Genomic DNA, 6,455 nt, shown 5'->3' with positions numbered 1-6,455 from the left:
CCTTGCTGGGTAGGAAAGACCGATCTCAGCGACTTTCAATCTGTTCCGGGAAGTTAACACAGTCGTTATTGGCCATTGGGGGAAAAAAAGTCTTCGTGCTTTTATTGGGAGGGAGAATATCCAATTTCCTTCTGAATTAAGCAAGGTAATGCATATTAAATGGTTTTTATTATGAGACATCTAGAGAGGAGATACATATCCAGCTGATCTTGCGACAAATTTGAAGATGCATCCTTTTTAATTGCGTTTATCGCACATTTTTAAGAGCAAAAAATTAGCAGAGGACAACATATTCAGGATCATTTGGAGTTTGTGATGTCTGAAATACCGCGTTAGTCGTTGTGCTTGGAATTTACACTCACACATGAAGATTTTACTTCCTAATGAATTCCCCGACTGTAATGACATAAAAGAAAATGCTCGAAAAAACGAAAGCCATATAAGGTGCTGTGCTGGACATCGGTTTCAGAACTTTTTGAGAAGTAACATAGCTATGACTCGACGAGCTTCTTATTTTATCTCCAGTCGAATTTGGTGGAGGTGCCTTAACATTTCGACGCTGAATTTCCGCACAGGTTCAGTCAGCCGTGGGCCATGCAAGACGTAAATAGCACTGTTTTTCTGCAGCTGCTGTTTTGCGGTGAGTCCACATTCAGGAAAATGAACGTGTCCGTCATGGTTGTCTTCCTAGGTTTTTCAAGTTTTTGGCTAGTTAGAATCTGATTAGACCATTTAATCACCTATTTTAAAATGTGAAAAGAACCTGTAGCTGCTTATTAAACTGTGCACGATTAAGATTTCAGAAACTGAAGCCAAATTCTTCTGAAGCTCTATTAGTTCCAAGCATATAGGGGAAAAGGAAAATGTACGATTTCATGAACGAGCATGCCTCATGGTGCTCTTCAGGAAAGGTATTAAGATGGCAACGCATATTTTGCACTGAAATGATAAGTTTCTGGAAAGCAAGCTCCATATCTCATTCATCCTTGTGCTCCTTTGCCCAGGACAGTGTTCAGAATAAAGTAAAACTCGACAGACGTTTGTGGAATGAATGGTATCACCTGATGCTCCGGTCTGGAGGTGCATGCATCCACAGACATAAGCTGTGTTAGAACTAAACATTCAGGAAGTGCTTACCATGAGTCTAGTTCTACGCCAATGTTGTGTATGAAAGATCTTATTGAATCTTCCCATGTACTCCATGAGGCCGGTTTCAGTCACCCTGGTTTTCACGGATAAGGGAACTGAGGACTGAGAAGTTTCTGAAGGAGGCACCGCCTGAAAGGGTCAGGGCTGGAACTCAAGCCAGGCTGTCCAGCTTCAGAGTGTGCCCTTCACCACCATGCAGTGTGGCCTTACCTGGCCAACAGCTGAGGTGTGCAGGAGCCCAAATACTGAGAATTTTTACCCAGATCAGACCAGTGTCTGACGTGGACAGCCATACATCACTACCCAGTATTTTGACATATGATTGGAAAATAAATTTGTAATCATGTATGTATGCATAATTTTTGGTTTTACTTCACCAAAAGTAATGAGAACAAAAAGCATGAATGAAACCAATCAAAACGCCTTAAAAACTCACTCAAGAATACAATTATTTAAATTGCTAAAGTTTTCCCTCAAATAAAAGTAGTGTTTTTTTTTCTCGCTTATGTTACCATTTGGAAATAATAAAAGTTTCAGTAGCAAATAAAAGGTTTCATTAAAGCTGAGAAGGCTTTTCCATCCTTACCAAAGCAGTTTATACTTATTACATTTTAAGGATAAAACAGTTCTGTTGCACATTAAAGCAGAAATTTCAAATCTCTAAAACTTCGCCAATCGATAAGATATCCTGACGCTTTCTCTCAGTGCTTGCTCTGAGTTCTACTGCGTACTTAATTACAGCACGAAGCACATGATGTGAAACTGGCGAGGGGGTCCATGATGGCTTTGTTTAGAGAGAGTTTGGAGTGAATAAAAATGGTTTAAAATCTTCTGGCAAAGATAGAGAGATTTTGAATCTCAGCTGTATCATCGTTTGGTGGAAGTCTACTATAAAATATCATTTCCAGCAAGGCCATCTCTAATGAAATTGTTTTAGAGTGGAAAAATTCAATTGATAGTCCCTCTCGTTTGCTAAATCTCACACCTGTTGCCGTTTGTGTGTGTTTTTGTGGGTTGTACAGGGGTCCTGGAGGTGGAATGGAGATTTTCCACCCCTCAGTCATGCATGAGAATGAAACGATACGGCTCCTTTGGCTCCTTCAAAGGGTCATCACTGTATTCATGTGACGTTGGCTTCCTGTGTGGAAGACATGCTTGACTCTAAGCAGAGATCGTCACACTCATCTGCAAATTTTCTTTGTGGAAGGAAGAACGAGAAGCATTGTAGTTCATGACAAGAAAAAAGATGTAGAAGCTGATGTATGTTTTGAAAGATTCTTCAAGGTTTTAGGAGACTTTTTGTTTGTTTCGACTATTCGTTTATACCTTTTTAATGTAAAGAAATGTTTCTATAGTGACAGAGTGCCACTAAAGTGTGGTAAAGAAAGAATGAACACATCCTTAGTACTACCTGTTAACTCAGCACTTTTACATCAGAGGCAGAGTAAATAATGCTGGCAGTAAAATTGTCCATTTTTAGACAGTATGTGTCTCTAAATGTGACAAAAATCGTAAACCCATCATGTTGTTGACCGCTGGAGCATCCCTTGCATTCTTGAGTCGCACACGTTGTCTTTCCCTTCTTAGTTAGCAAATAGCACGGCACTTTCCACAATTCCAACAGCATTCTAGTCTGCTGTCCGTGCTCACCACCAAAATGATCCCTTGCTCACAGAATTTCAGACTTAACGTCATTAAACATTTAAATTCAAATTTAGGGGTTTCGATTCACCCTCCTGTTAACTATGAACAAATTAACTTTAAGGAGTAAATTGATTCTGCTTAAACGAGGTGAATTGAACAGGGCCATTTGCATGGCTTCCTCTCTGATCATCTTGTATTATAGATTCTGCTCTTTTTTTTTTTTTTAATCAATGTTGTCTCTTCTTTAATCCCTTTAACAAACCTGTTCACGGAAGTAGAAGGGAAGGGAAAGATAGGTATTATGGCCATGCCAGCGAATCCTTTGAACTTCTTCAGTTATAAGCCAAAGGCTACACAGTGATCTGTCACCAAAAAAATGTTCCTGGTGATCTTTCAGATGACAACTGATCTAGTGTTTCCTTCAACTAGTTGAAAGTCAAGGATTGGAAACCAACAGTGTTTGACTTGCAGTCAGACTTGTGCCCAGTCACGAAGGCCATTTGTTGTGTCCAAATTTATTTGGTTTTCCTTCTCAGATGTTTTCCTGTCTCAGCTCAATGCACCCTAATAAGACACCAGATGAGGAAAGATGTACTTTTCTTTTGCAAAATAGAAAGGTGACTATGAAAGGAGAGGTGGAGTCAGCATGAAGCAGAAACGGGTTCCCTTAAAACTCTCCTTGTCCCAGTTCCCCCAGGAAAGTTGGGGGGTTTCTCTTGCTCTCTGCTGAGGAAAAGCATCTCTCACTGAGAGGACAGGGGGCGACTTCGCCAGCTTGTTTTGTTTCTTGATAACGGCATAAAAGTATTTCTGGGAGATGGGAAAATAAAACTTCTCTGACTCAATTCTCAATTCTAAAATCAGCCACATATTGTCTGAACCTGAGGTGAAGTTTGTTTATTTTTGGATCTTAAATTTCCAGCGATGCCATTTTCAATGAAAGTGTTAGCCTCTGGAGGACAATACTTTTAATCTTTAGTTACGCGTGTTGGCACAGACCGAGAGAGGGGGCGTGCAGACCGAATTGCGAGGTCTTCCCCTGCTGCAGCCTCCTCACTTCCCAACACGGCCGCTGAGAATGGCGTCTGGAGGGAAGGATCCCACGCGTGTCAACCGGTTTAAACCAAACTGACAAGTTAGCTGGGGACACAATTTGCAAAAAAGATGAGAAGAATGTAAGCTGTCACACCCGTGTTGGTTTGCAAGTGTCTTTGTCTCCTTTTCCTGAACTTGAAGTCCCAGATGATTCACGGTGTGTGCGACAATCAACTGAGTCAAAGTAAACTCCTTGACACCATGAAAAAGAGCGAGCAGATGTACATGCATGCTTCCAATTAAGACAAACCACTTAAGGTATATGCAATTATATATAATTACCTCATCCATTTACTTTTTTGTCTAAATGACCAACTCCCGGTCCTGATTGTAGCAGTGTCCTCAAAGGAGAATTATTTGAATGCACAGACACTTCATTTTGATTTTTCTTCAGTTTCTTCCTTTGGCTTAGAGTCACAAAGCATTACTGGATAGGGTAGTATGCATAAAATCATGTGTACTGTACTTTAGGGGTTAAATAAGTGATTTTCAAATATATACGTAATACGTAGTTTATTTCCATCTTGTGCTGACTAAAAAAGTCAACCCCCATAAGGCAGGCCTCATGATCCCCCTGGGCTCCAGCTGGTCCCTTCACTGGCTAGAAGCTCTTAATCACCCTTTCTTGCATGAATTCCAGCAAGGAAACACATTCTTCGTTGACAACGTCATACAGCTGCAAATTGCTGTATCAGGAAAGATACTTGGATTAAAGTAATTCGCCTGAGAGCTTGCCTTGTTGGATTAATGCTTTTCTGGAGAAAAGAGGAAAAGATGTGACAAGTTGAGTAGTGCAGCTTGAAAAATCATGCCTTACTGAACTTCTCTCGGTGCTAGGACTAAAAGTTTTTTGAGAATTGTTGTCAAATCATTGCTTTTAGAGGAGCCACAAGGAACATACTTTAAAAGTGAAGAACATTGAAATAGATAGATATATAGACCCGCTATAGATCTGGATTCCTTAATGATCTCTCGTCATCCTGGGGGTCTACCCACTCTCCCTCTTCCTGTCTCCTTGTGACTTTTGTGTGGTTAGCTCGTTTTGGGTCTATGGGCAGATCACTGTGAATGCAGTTTCTTCCTCTGCCAGTGGGAACCAAGTTTCCAAATGCTTTGGGGACTCTTGGACTCGTGGACTCGGGCAGTCCTCTCGCCTCCGCCTCCCAGAGTGCTGGGATTACAGGCATGGGTCACCGTGCCCAGCACTCTCCTCGGAGAGGTTCTTTATGCTCTCTAAAGTCTTTCCAGCTACCCTCATGCATGTTCTGGGATCTAGAAAATGTGTGTCCTTTTTTGATGGTCATCAATGATCTTTTTCTGTTTGCCAGCACAGGTAACTCAAGGTAAAGCATTCTGGGTTTCCACGTATCCATGGAAGATGTTCCTCCTTTCTTCTGTTTACATCTATGTTACAGACTTAAATTGGTCACCTTTCTTGTTATTCTTGTGTTACTGGCTGAATTGTCTCCTCCCCTTCGCTCCTGTTAATTTATGTGCTGAAGTCTTAACCTTCGGTAACTCAGAATGTGATGTATTTGGAAATAGGAGAGAGGTAGTTAAGGCAAAGTCAGGTCAGTGGGTGAACCCTAATCCAGTGTGACTGACGTCTCTACAGCAAGAGGAGATTAAGACACCGAGGATATGTGTGCCGACATGGCCATCTACAAGCCAGAAAGGGAGGCCTGGAACAGACCCTTCCCGCATGGCCCTCAGAAGAAGCCCACCTTCCTGACACCTTGATCTCAGATCGCTAGCCTCCAGAATGATGATAAAATGAATTTCTATTGTTTAACCTCCCTGGTCTGTGAAGCCTTGTTGTGGCAGTCCTCCTGAACTCCTATAGAGCTGGTCTGCCACTGCTGATGTTCTTTGTGACCTGACCCTGCAGAGACTGGAGATAGTCTTTGCGAGAAAAGCAGAGTTGTTGAAAATAAAAGATGCACTATTTATTCACAACATATGAGGGTCATGGGTATCTTAGTTCCCTTGGGCTGTTATAATAACAGAATACCGTAGATCAGGCAGCTTATAAACCACAGCAATTTATTTCTTACAGTTCTAGCGTTGGAAAGTCTAAGATCTAGGTGTAGCCAGTTAGGTGTCTGGTAAGGGCTCGCTTCCTGATTCACGGATGGCTGTCTTCATGTTGTGTCCTCACATGGCAGAAGGGGTGAGAGACCTCTCTTGCATCTCTTTTTCTTAGGCACTAATCTCTGTCATGACTGTCTCACCCTTACCTAATCATCTCCCAAAGGCCCTACCCCCAAAACCATCACCTTGGAGGTTTAGGATTTCAACATGTGAATTCTGGGGGGACACAAACATTAAGCCCTTAGTATGGGAAAAGGAGATTAGAAGTCAAGAGTTCAAAAAGGAGATAAAAGTCAAAGCTAACAGAAAATATGAGCAGAGGCCCGGTGAGGAGAAATAATTAAGATAATAAGTCAATGATCTCTACAGGTAAGTGTTGAACTGTTAAGTCTGATTAGTAATCAAATTACTTCCTACCTCTCAGTGCCTGACGTTGGTTGGAATAGAAAATTGAACATTTCAAGCTGGCGATCCAT

The sequence above is a fragment of the Carlito syrichta genome, unplaced genomic scaffold (genome assembly GCF_000164805.1).
Source record: "Carlito syrichta isolate Samal-C Ts95f unplaced genomic scaffold, Tarsius_syrichta-2.0.1 Scaffold142905, whole genome shotgun sequence".
NCBI lineage: Eukaryota > Metazoa > Chordata > Mammalia > Primates > Tarsiidae > Carlito > Carlito syrichta.
The sequence above is the reverse complement of the archived record's forward strand: the minus strand, read 5'-3'. Positions refer to the sequence as shown.